Consider the following 13,072-nt stretch of genomic DNA (forward strand, 5'->3'; position numbering starts at 1 on the left):
TAATTTCACTTACATGTAATTTCACTTACAGACAACCAAACAACCCCTTAGTGCAATAAAATGTGAAGTCTTATCAGTTTGTTTTAACCTAGTGATATTTTAAAATTTGTATAAGGCATTCAAATAATAAATTTTTATTATTATTATTTTGTATTTTTTCTTTTCCTTAAAATTTCAATATAGTATCTGAGCCTTATAGATCTTAGAGGACCTGCGGATGATTATGATGGACATGTGGATGATCAAGATAGTTAGTAGCAACCAAGGTGAAGAGAAGGATTATTGGCTAGAAGGAGAAGCCTCAATGTTTCAAATGCAAAAGTTCTAGCATCTATAAAAAAAAAAAATTGCAAAAGAATTTACAAAGTTAGTAGAAGTGGATGAAGCAGAAACTATTTTTTTGAATTGATTAGTGAGAAGTGCACCAAGAAGTTTTTTGAAGATATTTGTTCTAATAATTGCAGGTTGATGAGAAGTGCATCATATACTGAAGAGAAGTGCTTCACAAATATTAAAAGTATGGAAGAAGTGCTCCATGTTTAAAGTTCTATAAAATTTTTATTTTTAATGAGTTGTAAATTTGAAATAAGGGAGTGTGTTGGAGAATAATTCAAATTGTTAGATGATATTTTTGTTTGTTACTTAGTTCAATAAATTATGGAGTTTTATCAGTTTGTTTTAGCCTATATAACGAGTGATATTTTGATATTTGTATAAGGCATTCAACTAATAAAACCTTATTCATTATTATTATTAATATTTTGTATTTCTTCCTTTCCTTAAAATTCCAACATCTACATGCGCCACGTGTTGATTTTTTTTTTCATCACTCTCTTTCAATATATATTTATATATAATATATATATATAGCGGCGGAATTGAAACAAAACTAAGGGAATGCTGGTTTAACCAGACTCTCAACACAAGTTCTCTTTTGTGCTCTAATGCTAGTTTCAGAAGAAACATTTACTCCCGATTCACAACTTTTCGGTTTAGGTATTAAAATTCTCTCCATATCTATATAATTAACAATTAATTCAATAAGCAATTAAAACTCAAATTAACAAATAATGTAATTGAAAAATAACTTAACTTAAATTCATAACTCATTTTTTTATTTCATGTAATAACTATTCAATAAATATTCAACAATTATTCAATACAACACTTCTATATAAAATCATAAGTTTTGAAAAATCATAATTTTTTATTAATATAAAAATTAGTGTGGATTTACTTACCTATCAAACACTTAAATAACTTCCAAACTCAAAACCAGTGTAAGGCTTTAATGAATCATAGGGGTGCTACCCCTTTGTACCTTCAAGGGGAGAGAGGGCGTTTCCCAGCTAAGGGGGTGCTCAATCACCCCCTTGCCCCCTCTCCTTCTGCCACTGTATATATACAAGTGAAAAATGGAAACTATATTATTTGACGCCCATCCCAATGATGCTATATCCTATGAGACATGAAAAGATGTCAGCTTTTGTGTATTTGCACTTTTTTTCACATGTGCTTCTACGGCACGGTTTCAATAATGGGATGGACATAACATTCTTTCACATATGATTATACAACATCCCAACGATACTCTGTCATATGAGACATGAAAAAATGTCAACTTTTGTGTGTTTATATTTTTTTCACATGTGGTTCTACAGCAATCACATAGTATTCACTCACATGTGATTATAACATAATGTAAAACCCTACCCACACAATTCTTTATAATACTTAGTTGAGTCATTCATGATTCATCTCGCCTATTAACTTTTTTAGAGCCAACTCAAAACATTAATCACAAGGTATGCATTTATATATATAGTTTTAATTTTTTTTTATGAAACCTAAGATCATATTTGGATGTGTACATTAGCAGAGACAATACATAATTTAATAAGATTTTTGTAGGAATATTTTTATTAACTTTGAAAAACAAATAGTTAAAAAATGCACGTTTTAGTTTTTCATTTACATTTTATGTGAAAACCCTAAATAAAAAATTATGAATTACATTATTATAATTAGTTTGTTTGTTATTTATAATTGCTTATAACATTGTGATAATTGGATTTATTGATATGTAAAAAGCTGAAAAAATGAAAAATCAAAACTCTGTCATTGTCACTGCGCAATTTAAGTAATGCTTATGGAAATACTCAAAAGATTAAAGTTACCACTACTAAGTTATGAATGAGAAAAAGTGGCCCGGATCATGAACCAAATTTTGTAGCCAAGATGAAATTTAAAGACAAACTTAGAAAACATGAACAATATGGATTCAAGGCATATAAAAAGAAAGAAGCTGATTTACGAGCTAAGGCATCTTCAAAATATTGATAATATTGTCATTAAAGATATGAGTGAAAGAGAATTATATGAAGTTAAGTATAAATTGGAGGATTTGAAAGATGCTAATGAAAACTTAAGGGATAAACTTGCAAAACTTATTAATAAGCTAGAGCAGCTGAAGATCGAGATGAAAAAGGATGATTTAGAACAATCGGGAAGTAATGAAGATTAACTTATGAATCATCCTAAAAAAAGAGCACTTGCAATTCATTATTTTCCTCCTAATTGTGGCTAAAAAATTAATAAACAGAGTTATTGAAATGAAATTTCAAAATAATTCTGTGCCTTGATGTGTTAGATAAAAAAAAAATCTTTCTTTTTCTCTTTCTCAATAAATGCTCCTCATTGTTATTAAATATAATTAAGACAGGACATGTCACTTTTCTGATTAGGGATTATGTTGACTTTGTTGTGTTTTTTTACCTACTATTATATATATAATAATAATTAAAAAATAATTATAAAACCTTAATGATAATAATAACAACTAATAAACAACATTTAATAAGTAAACTAAACTTATTAAACTAAAAAATTTGTTAAACGCTTCAAAGGTACGCTTCCTACCAAGGAATTAACTATTAGAAGAATTAAATAACCCGGTAATGAATAAGGGGTTAAATTAGTAGTGGAGGATTATGGTAGTAATAAAATAACACGTTAGAAGATGAAGCTCATTTAGGCCAAAGAACAGATAAAGAAGGATGCTTCCATGGTGAAGAAAACTATCGTCCCTTCTGTCGATTCCAAGAAAGCTAATGCAAAGACAGACAAACAAATAATTCCATATACCCTAATTTAAAAAAAAAAGAAAAATTAAATTTGGTTTATTTATTTATTTATTTGGAAATAATAGAGGAGCAACATTGATCGAGACCTTGATGTTCAAATTATAGTGAGATGGATTCATACAAAGTATAAGAAAAACAATGCTTAAGATTAAAGGTAAATTATAATAATTAGTTAGTTTAATTTGAATGTTGAAATGACAAGAATGACCAATGAGAAGAAAAGGAAACTAAATAAACGAACATATATATTATAACAATATAATATATAAATGAAATATATAATCAATAATAATAATATATATAATTAAAAACAGATAAGACCTTTTAATTATTTATTTTTTTAAAAAGAAAAATTAACAGACATACACACACTCACTCACTCACACACACACACACACTCTCTCTCTCTCTCTATATATATGTAACATGAGTGAAAAATGGAAACTCCATTGTCTGACTCTCATCCCATCGATACTTTGTCCATATTAGGCATTAAAATATGTCAACTTTTGTTTGCTTACATTCCTTCACATGTAGTTCTACAACAATCACATATCATACATTCACAAGTGATTATTGAATAAATAAATAGGCAACAATCATTCTTACGTCTACTAAAAACCCCATAATTATACCATTATTGGAATTTCTGCACACTAAACATACCGATATGAATTGTTGACAAAAGTAATATTAGAAATCAAACACTTGATCTGAAAATAAAAAGATATTATCATTATTAGCTTTATAAACATTTATGGTGCCAGTTAGGTGATGAATTGTAATTTTAGGCACTGCCACTATTATATCAATTATTTCTATTACTAAAAGAGTAGCTTGAGTTGGCAACTTTACTTTATGTGCATGATATGAAGCATTTCTTTGTATTTTATATAATATAATATAATATAATTAATGTTTTATTTTCCAAAAAAATAATCAAATTATTGCACCAATGAAGCAATGATTAAATTTTCATTACACTAAAATGTTTATTAATATTATATTTTAATGCTAATTTCAAAATAGTTTTTTGATTTCATAAGGATTAAAATTTATTAAGTAATAGAGGAAATAAATTTTTCCTGTAAAGGTAAAAAATATATATTGATAAGAAATTACACATAATAATATATTTATATTATGATTGTTTATAATTAATATAATATATCTATTTAAATCATATTAATATATAGATAGATACTATAAAAATTATGTTTATTATAAACTTTATTTATTAAAGGGAAAATAAAAGAAAAACATACCGCTAAAGCCAGAGAGCAACAATCTTGTCCTTTTTCTTTCATTTGAAATTTGAGTTTTTTTTTATGATTAATTGCTTCTTATTTATTATACAAACACACCATTCTTAAAATCATATTAGAACACATACACATAACATTAAAGTTGCCACCACCAAGTTAATTATAATATGGTTTAATTATTATATTTTATAAGTATCATTATAATAGTTCTTTGATGTCAATCTAGTAGCCTTGGAATTATACACTTGTCTTACATGCAGCATAAATTCTGAAAGGGTGACTTGAAGTTTGTAAGCTGAGTTCTTATAGCTTTTAAATTTTTATTGTTATTTATGTCAAAAATCAGAAAATGTTATGCTTTTGGCATAATTGTTTGCAAGTACTTTGATTATGTCTCATTTGCAATTTTTTCTGGACCTAAAAAAAACAAATATGTTTGTTAATAATATGGAATAATTTTTTTCAAATTACAATTTTTTTTTTAAAAAAATAAAATCATAAAAATATATGTGATTGCAATGAATGTTGAAATATTATCAAACACAATTGTAAATAAAATATTAAACAAATAAAAGATAATAAATACTTATGTATTAAAAGTAAAATTTTAGAATAAAATTAAACATAAAATATAATAGTTAATTATTTCATAAACCTTATTTAATACTTATTTTCACTTATAACACTATCATGAACATATATAAAAGAACTGATTAGACGCTATAACACTTGCCTCAAGTTGCTCATTCAAATTTCTTTGGACTTCAATTTGACATCTTAACATTCTAGCATTTGAAATTTCTCTATAATTTATAGTTATATAGTATTAGTTGAGTATAGTTCAAATAACATAAGTAATGCAAAACATGTGAGATTGTCAATATATTATCTCAAATTGTTTGACAAAAATAAATTAAATTAAACAAATATAGGTCAAAATTAATATGTGTTTCATTGTTCTTCTTTGAAAAATTAGCAAGTTAATTATAACACAACGCTTGTTGCTAGTGTGAACATATATATAGTGAGTAGTTCTAATATATGATAAACAAAGGATGTGGTAAATATTTAAGGAATAGTTACTTTTCCGCATAATCTTTTGATGTTTCTATAGATGTAGTTAGTTTTTGAAGTAAACTTGTTCATCTTTGGATCTTTTTTTCCTTTCTACTTTGCATTCTCTTAAGACTTCTAATCTTCATTCATATCATTATGTTACATGTAACCTCTCCTTTACTAATAACTGGTAAATAAACAGGCTCTTTGTCACGACAAAACCTAGGCATTAGAAAACCTATGGGAAAAAAATGTAAAACAATGTTAGTAAGATGATTTGCAAGAAGACATTGTAAATGATAGTTGAATACTTGTTTTGAGTAGTATGTATATGTTGGAAGATAAAAAATAAAATTTACAAAATATAATTATATCTCATCAAAGAAGAAGAAGAAGAAGAAAGAAAGAAAGAAGAGGAAAAATCAATAAACAAACTATTTCTTTCCAAACATGTGTAAACAATTTCACATATTGCAATAAAAAAATAAACTAATTTTTAATTTAAGATATCAATTGAAAATAAAAAGCAAGTAGAGTCAGTAGAGCTTGACACTAAAGATTTATGTGGTCTTAAAAGTTGCAATAAGTAAACATATGGAAACCTATCCTATAAATGTAGAAATATATAATATAAAATATATGAAAAGTGTATAGTTGACACTAAGTCTAAAAATTGATATGGATATTAAAATAGGTATTAAAAAATTTGAAGATTTATTGCATAAAAGTTCTTGTTATTTAATTTCTTCATGTTACATGCACTCAGGCTAGAATAGCAGCTAAGAATTGATATGGATATGAAAATATGTATTAAAAAATTAAAAGATTTGATGCATAAAGATTTTTTATCTAATTTATTCATGTCACATGCACGCATGTTAGAATAGCAGCTTTTGATTGAAAAATTATAACATTACTATTTCTTGAGATTTATGATTTAGTTTTTTTTATTAATTAGTATTTAAGTTATTATTAATATAATATAATATCAATATTATGATAGATATAGATAAGTATTTTGTTTGGATTAAATTTTTTTGTAAAGAATTATTAAATTATTTTTTTTACAGATAATGGAAATTTTACTGTTCAATAATATTTCATGGAGTATAATTTTTAATATTATGCTATTATATTATTTTTTTAATTGCATAAAAATGTATAATTATTACAATAATTTGCATGTTATTTTTTATAAAAAGATGTATCACAATTATCGGTATATATATATTGTAATAATTATATTAATATAAATAATTTTCTTTTAATCTCAAACTCTAATATACTATATTGCACATGTGGGTTTCTTAATATATAAAAAATCACTTGATTTAGCATATCTACTTCATTAAGCAAAAGGGAAAAGGTAGTAAACATGTATTTACTGGCTGAACTTCTTTAAAGTACTAAAGTATTGTACTTATGCATGCATTCATAGAATGGCAAATAATTTTTTTTAATAATGAAAAGTTACATAATCAGAGAAAAAAATTAATTAAAGATCAATTGTTGTTAGTGTGATAAATCACATGGCCTTACACCATATTCAATTGTTGATTAATTAATTATTATAAATTTCAAATTAAAAACATAGCTTTATTAATTATATATATACATATTATAAGTATTTAATAGTGATGAGGCAGCTATAAAACATTATTGTCAACTTAGCATAAATGTCTATTGCACAATTTTTTTGTAAGTGTGTGTCTTTGTCTTTACATGATTTTAGATTAAAGAATTAGTAATGGAAAGAACAAAGGAAAATAATGGTCTAGCAAGCCTCGAGGTGTGTATCATTATTGTAGCGAGAGTACTAATAGAAGTGACTCTGGTATTAGTTGTGGGTATAATCCATTGCTATATTAGTTATGTGGTCAAAAGATTGTTGTAAGTGTTAGGGATAAAAGAGTTGGATTTATGGATTTGTTTGCATGGATAAATACTAAAAGGTACAAATAACAATAGCCTTTGGCATTTGTGCAAAAATTAATTTTTACATAATCTATCTTGAACTATGTAATAATTGATAGGGTAATGTTACTTTAAAAAATTGGTTATTTTAAATTGATATATAACTATAGTTGTCTTTATCAAAATCACTATAATGATTCACATATCTCGATAGGCTTTTCCAAAAGGGATATCTAGTGCGAGGACGATGGGACAACTGATAGGATCCAAATATGGTGGCCGGATTTAATAAGTTTTATAATATCTACTTAATTTTGTGAAAAAGTTTATATTTATATATATTTAAAGATATAGACTATATATATAGTTTATTATTATATGTGCTTTGATTAGTATAATTCAAATCAGAATTTGGGAAAAACATCATAAATGAATAAAACCTGGCCTTGAATTAAATTAGTCCATTGGTTATGAAAAAAATTAATTTTTTAATTATTATGTATTTTCCAACTAATATATATATATGGGTTATATTTATGTTTTAGTCCTTAAGGAAATGCATATATAAATGTTTTATGAGAGTTATATCTATTTTTTAGTCCCTAAAGAAATACATATATAAATGTCCTATCATACTTATATTTATGTTTTAATCCATGAGAAAATGTATATGTAAATACTGATTGGGTCCTATGCTAAGCTTGATGAAAAATTTACTATATAAGACCTTCTCTCTTATTATATATATTTATAGATACATAACAACTTAGTTGGTAAGTTTACATTTATTACCATCTTTATTCTTTCTAGTTTGAGAGTAAGTTTCTCTTTTATTATTTAGGTTTTCATCTTTCTTCTATATATATATATATCTATATATATATATATTTTTTTTTTCCATTAGTGTCTAAAGTTTTTTTTTTTGCTTTGCTTCTCTTTCTTTTTCAAATATGTAACTATTATGTTCTTATTTATTTTAGATTGGGCAACAAATATTGCACTCATTTTATAGAAAGGATTTCTCAAGATATAATTGAAAAAAATCACTGCATATATAACTTCAACATCTTCAAAATCTCTTCATGATCTCAAAATTTTATGTGGATGGTAATTTCATTCATATAATAAAAGATATTTCTTTTTTTTTTTTGAATTATAAGGTTTTTTTTAATTTTATTTTATTTAATTTTATTTTTTCAGTTGCAAGAGTTGTTATAAAGCATCTCAAAGTCATAGTTTTGGCCAGTTAATGCAAGTAAATAATTTATGGTACCTTGAGTTTAAAGAATATATTAGTTTTCTTCAGAATTATGCACATAGTGGAAATTTAGAAGCTAGTTTGGAACTTGGATTGGTAGGAAATTTATAACTTCAGTCTTTGTTTTAATTTTATATAAGTTATACCACTAACATTGTAAAGTAATTTTAAATTTTATTTTTTTCCCAATTGAATGTCTTATGTTGAAAATAGATTCATGCATCAAACATCTAAAGAATGTAGCTTTAAAAGGTAATTTGCTTGCAGGATATGTAGCGGGGATTATTTTGTATAAAAATTAGATGACTCGATATTCCGGCATGACAATGTTGAATATGGTTGTTAATGAAAAAATTGATAATGTTCCAAAACCAATAGAAAACAAAAAATTTTCAAGTAATCATATAATAATTAATTACCGATATTCAATAGTAAAATTGTTTAGAGATATAATATGGAATACATAAGATACATCGATTAAAAAAGAAGATTGGGAGTGTGAGGACCATTTTTGAGGAACAAAATCTAGCGATATAATTTATAATGAATAATTAGGTGAATATGGATTAGAGAGAGAGAGAGAGAGAGAGAGAGAGAGTTTTTGTATCGCTTATGTTTTTGTTATAGTTTAATGTGCATGTAATCTATTGGCATATGTCTACTTTCTTGAATTAATGCAATATGTAATAAAGTTTTGAAGTAAGAATTTGTATAAGATTTTATATTTAAAATAAATTATTTATTTGTCAAAACTTGCATTATATATATAAGCAAAGTTAATCACGTAACGTCATGGTATGCTTGCTTTTAAGATTTTATCAAACTATAAAATGTAATTTTTGAACATTTTAAAATAATAAACATGTTAATAATTTCATTTATGCAGATGTCATAACAGTAAGGTTTGAAATAAAGAAATAAAACTCACTTGCATAATAAGAATTATCAATTATGAATAAACTACAAACAAATTTATTTTTCTTTCACATTGAAAAAATGGCCAATGGAAGAATCATTTGTAATAAGCTTAGTAACTTGAGTTTTGTTACTATATTACCCCGTTATTGGAAAATCCTATGAGGCCATATGAAACTAGTCATTGTGCTTTCTTTCCCTAATTTAGTTGTTTTAGATTCACACAATGGATTTATATTATTCATTAATTCAAAATTTTTTTAACTGCAAGGAAAAACTTGTTAATTTCATTTTCTACTAAAGGAATGTAATTAAAAAAAAATTTCAGATCAAATGACAATGATTATGCAAACTTAGTTTTATACATAATAATGTATATTTGTATTAAAATCTCAATAATAATAACAGAAAATAAATTTTTTTATTGTATTCTATACTTATAAATAGTATGTAAATTATTATTTAGTATATTAAATAATTTTTTTAAAGGATTAAAACTTGTTAAATTTACTTCTACTAAATCAAAAAATTGCTTCCAAATTTTTCCATATAAAAAACTGGTTGTTAATGGGTTCCAGTTCCATGTGATTTTGCATGTCCTACGATTTCTCTATCTCCCATGTCCATATTTGATGCAAGTAATCATCCAAACATTATTAAAGCTATGATTTTTTTTTTAACTTAATTTCAAGATTTGTTTGTTAACCTTATAATATCTTTCACTTAGAATCTAATAAGAATTATTAGAGAAGCAATAACATGTATATGTATATATATATTAAATGTATTTCTTATCCTTTATCTTATTACATGAAATGTCATAGCTCTCAAATATTATGTATTGGTAAGATTAAATAATTCTATTTTTACTAAAATTGTTTTTTAACAAATTTTTTTTTTATTATCTTCAAGTGGATTTTTATTACATGTGAACCCTTCAATCATTATTATACCATTAAAATCAATACATTGATTGTTACAAAACAAAAAGTAAATAATGTTTTACTAATTACTATACTAATATTATCATTCTATCTATTGTAAAATGACAAACGCCCTTTTGCGTATGTACCGCAAGTGCACGGGTTTGTCGAAGTAATAATACCCCGGTGAGTGGGTAGTCGAATCCACAAGAAAATAGTGATTAGAAACACAAAGATTGCTATTTAACTAGAATGAAGATGAAATTGATAATTATGTGAATAAGAATCAATGCAAATAGAAATAAGAAAAGAAGAAGGATGAGCAAATAAAAGATAGGAGAGGCTATCGATGATAAATGGGGCACCCGGACATTGCTCACCCTAGGACTATTGTTTCAAGTGCAAGACCGATCATTATGTTCCCTAACTAATGCTTAATGAGTCGTGGAGATCTTTAAACACACGGTCCCAAAATTTAAGGTCAACCGTGACTAACCCTACACTATGCCCCGGTGGAGAAATCTCTCAGTCTCAACACCTCACACTGTGCAAGGTTGCTTTAGGCTCTAGGGATTCCAAGTGATAAACTCTATTCCCTAAAATAGATCTAACCCTTTGGTCCAGGCGAAAGACCCGTAGTCACAACTAAGCCCCAGATACTAAAGATTACTTCAACGCTTCACTCTGTTGCTTGCGCAACTAAGCCCCTAGCGGAGATCGTCTCTTAGCACTTCACTCTATTGTGATTGTAAAAAACTCTTGGAATGTGGAGGTAGGACAAATCACACAGGAGGGTAAAGGGGACGCTCCGCTACTTCTCAACTCAACCTTTCAACCTTCTCCAATCTAGTATTGTCTAACCCTCATGGTGTGTCACTCATCCACAAGGATTACTAAAATGGATTCTCAACCCTAGTGTCACCCTAAGGAAAAATCAACTCAATAAGCATTCAAGATTGGAACTCAATTAAAACATCAATTAAAAGAAGCATAATAAAAGGTCAAAGAAACAACATCATCCTAGGGTTTATAAGTCTAAGTACCCACTAGGGGTTTAGCTCTCCATGGAGCAAAATACAATCAATAATGAAATCGAAAGTAAAAAATATGCAATCCATGAATAAAACCCCCTTGGTGTTTGTGTCGATGGTCTTGTGGAGTGGCTACGTCTTCTCCAAAGGTCCCCTTGTCAAGCCTAGGGCACACCTCGCCGGATTGGTGCCGACGAAAGCTCCCCCAATAACTCTCTTCCAAAGGAAAAGCGATGTCAAAGGCTGTAAACCCCTCCAAAACTTAGCCAAAGCCTCTCGAAACCCTAGCCACGGCCAGCTCCAAAAGTGGAGAAAAGATAGCCAAAAGATGGAAAAAAGGATTATGAAATCGGGCTGAAATCGCGACTTAAATAGGCATGGAATCGGGCATCCACACGGGCATGTGGAATTTCCACACACCTGTGTGAATCTCCAGGAAATTGATTTTCTGCGGCCTGTGAACAGTAACTGTTATAGTAAATTGCTACAGTGATTTGCTACAGTACTCGGCCAAAAATACTCCCGATTCCTCACTTTTCATTGAGGCAACATAAATAGGCACACGTCAATGATGTAGATTGCGTTGCATCTTCAAATAAAAGCACATTTGACGACAATCTTGCTAGCTTTGCATAAATCGGAACACATGAGTATGGCTGCCTTTGTGCCTCTCCAATTTGCAAATTTCCTTGAACACTACGGAGGTTGGCACACACTGACATGCCTTTGAGCACAACTTGTGTCTTCGCGTTTGTTTACTCCAAGATTTCATCAACTAAGTGTACTCACAATCTACTTTGGCTTCTTTCTTTTATATTTGTCTCCACAACCCTATATACACAAAAGAACACAAATACACATGCATCACCGATAAAATCTGAGAAAAGTAATGCTCATCTTAAGAAAAGAATACTTCGTATTACTAATACACAAGCACTTATCAGAAAACATATATGATTTAACAATTTCATTATTTTAATTATTTTAAAATCCTATTAAGATACACAGGAAATTTTCTAATTGGTTGTTGCTTTGACTTTTAAAAAAAACCACTTTGATAATGATTTAATCTAAAAACATGATAACATATGTCGATTATGACCTAATCACATGTTCCTATGGCTTAATAAATGAAGACAAAGACATTTATAATAGGTGCTTCACATATCTTATCATCAATTAACATGTCTCTATGACTTAAACACATTCACCTATCCCTTAATTAATGAAGAACCAACCTACACATTTCTATATAATAGCCATTAGAATCAATGATAATCCATCTAAGATGTTAGTTTCTTTGCAAGCCTTAATGGCTTCAAACCATTAATAAGAAAGGTATATATATATATATATATATATATATATATATATATATATATATATATATATATTTATGTATGTATAGTTTTCCAAAAAAGAAAACTTACAAAGAATAAGATTATGAAACACTTTTAAACAATTAATAAATAATATCATACTTTTTTTAGAATCAAATTTGAATGTGTACATTAGTATGCCTAATAGATAATTCAATCTTATTTTTGTAGGATCATTTTATTAAATT

This window comes from Dioscorea cayenensis, chromosome 16 (assembly GCF_009730915.1).
Source record: "Dioscorea cayenensis subsp. rotundata cultivar TDr96_F1 chromosome 16, TDr96_F1_v2_PseudoChromosome.rev07_lg8_w22 25.fasta, whole genome shotgun sequence".
NCBI lineage: Eukaryota > Viridiplantae > Streptophyta > Magnoliopsida > Dioscoreales > Dioscoreaceae > Dioscorea > Dioscorea cayenensis.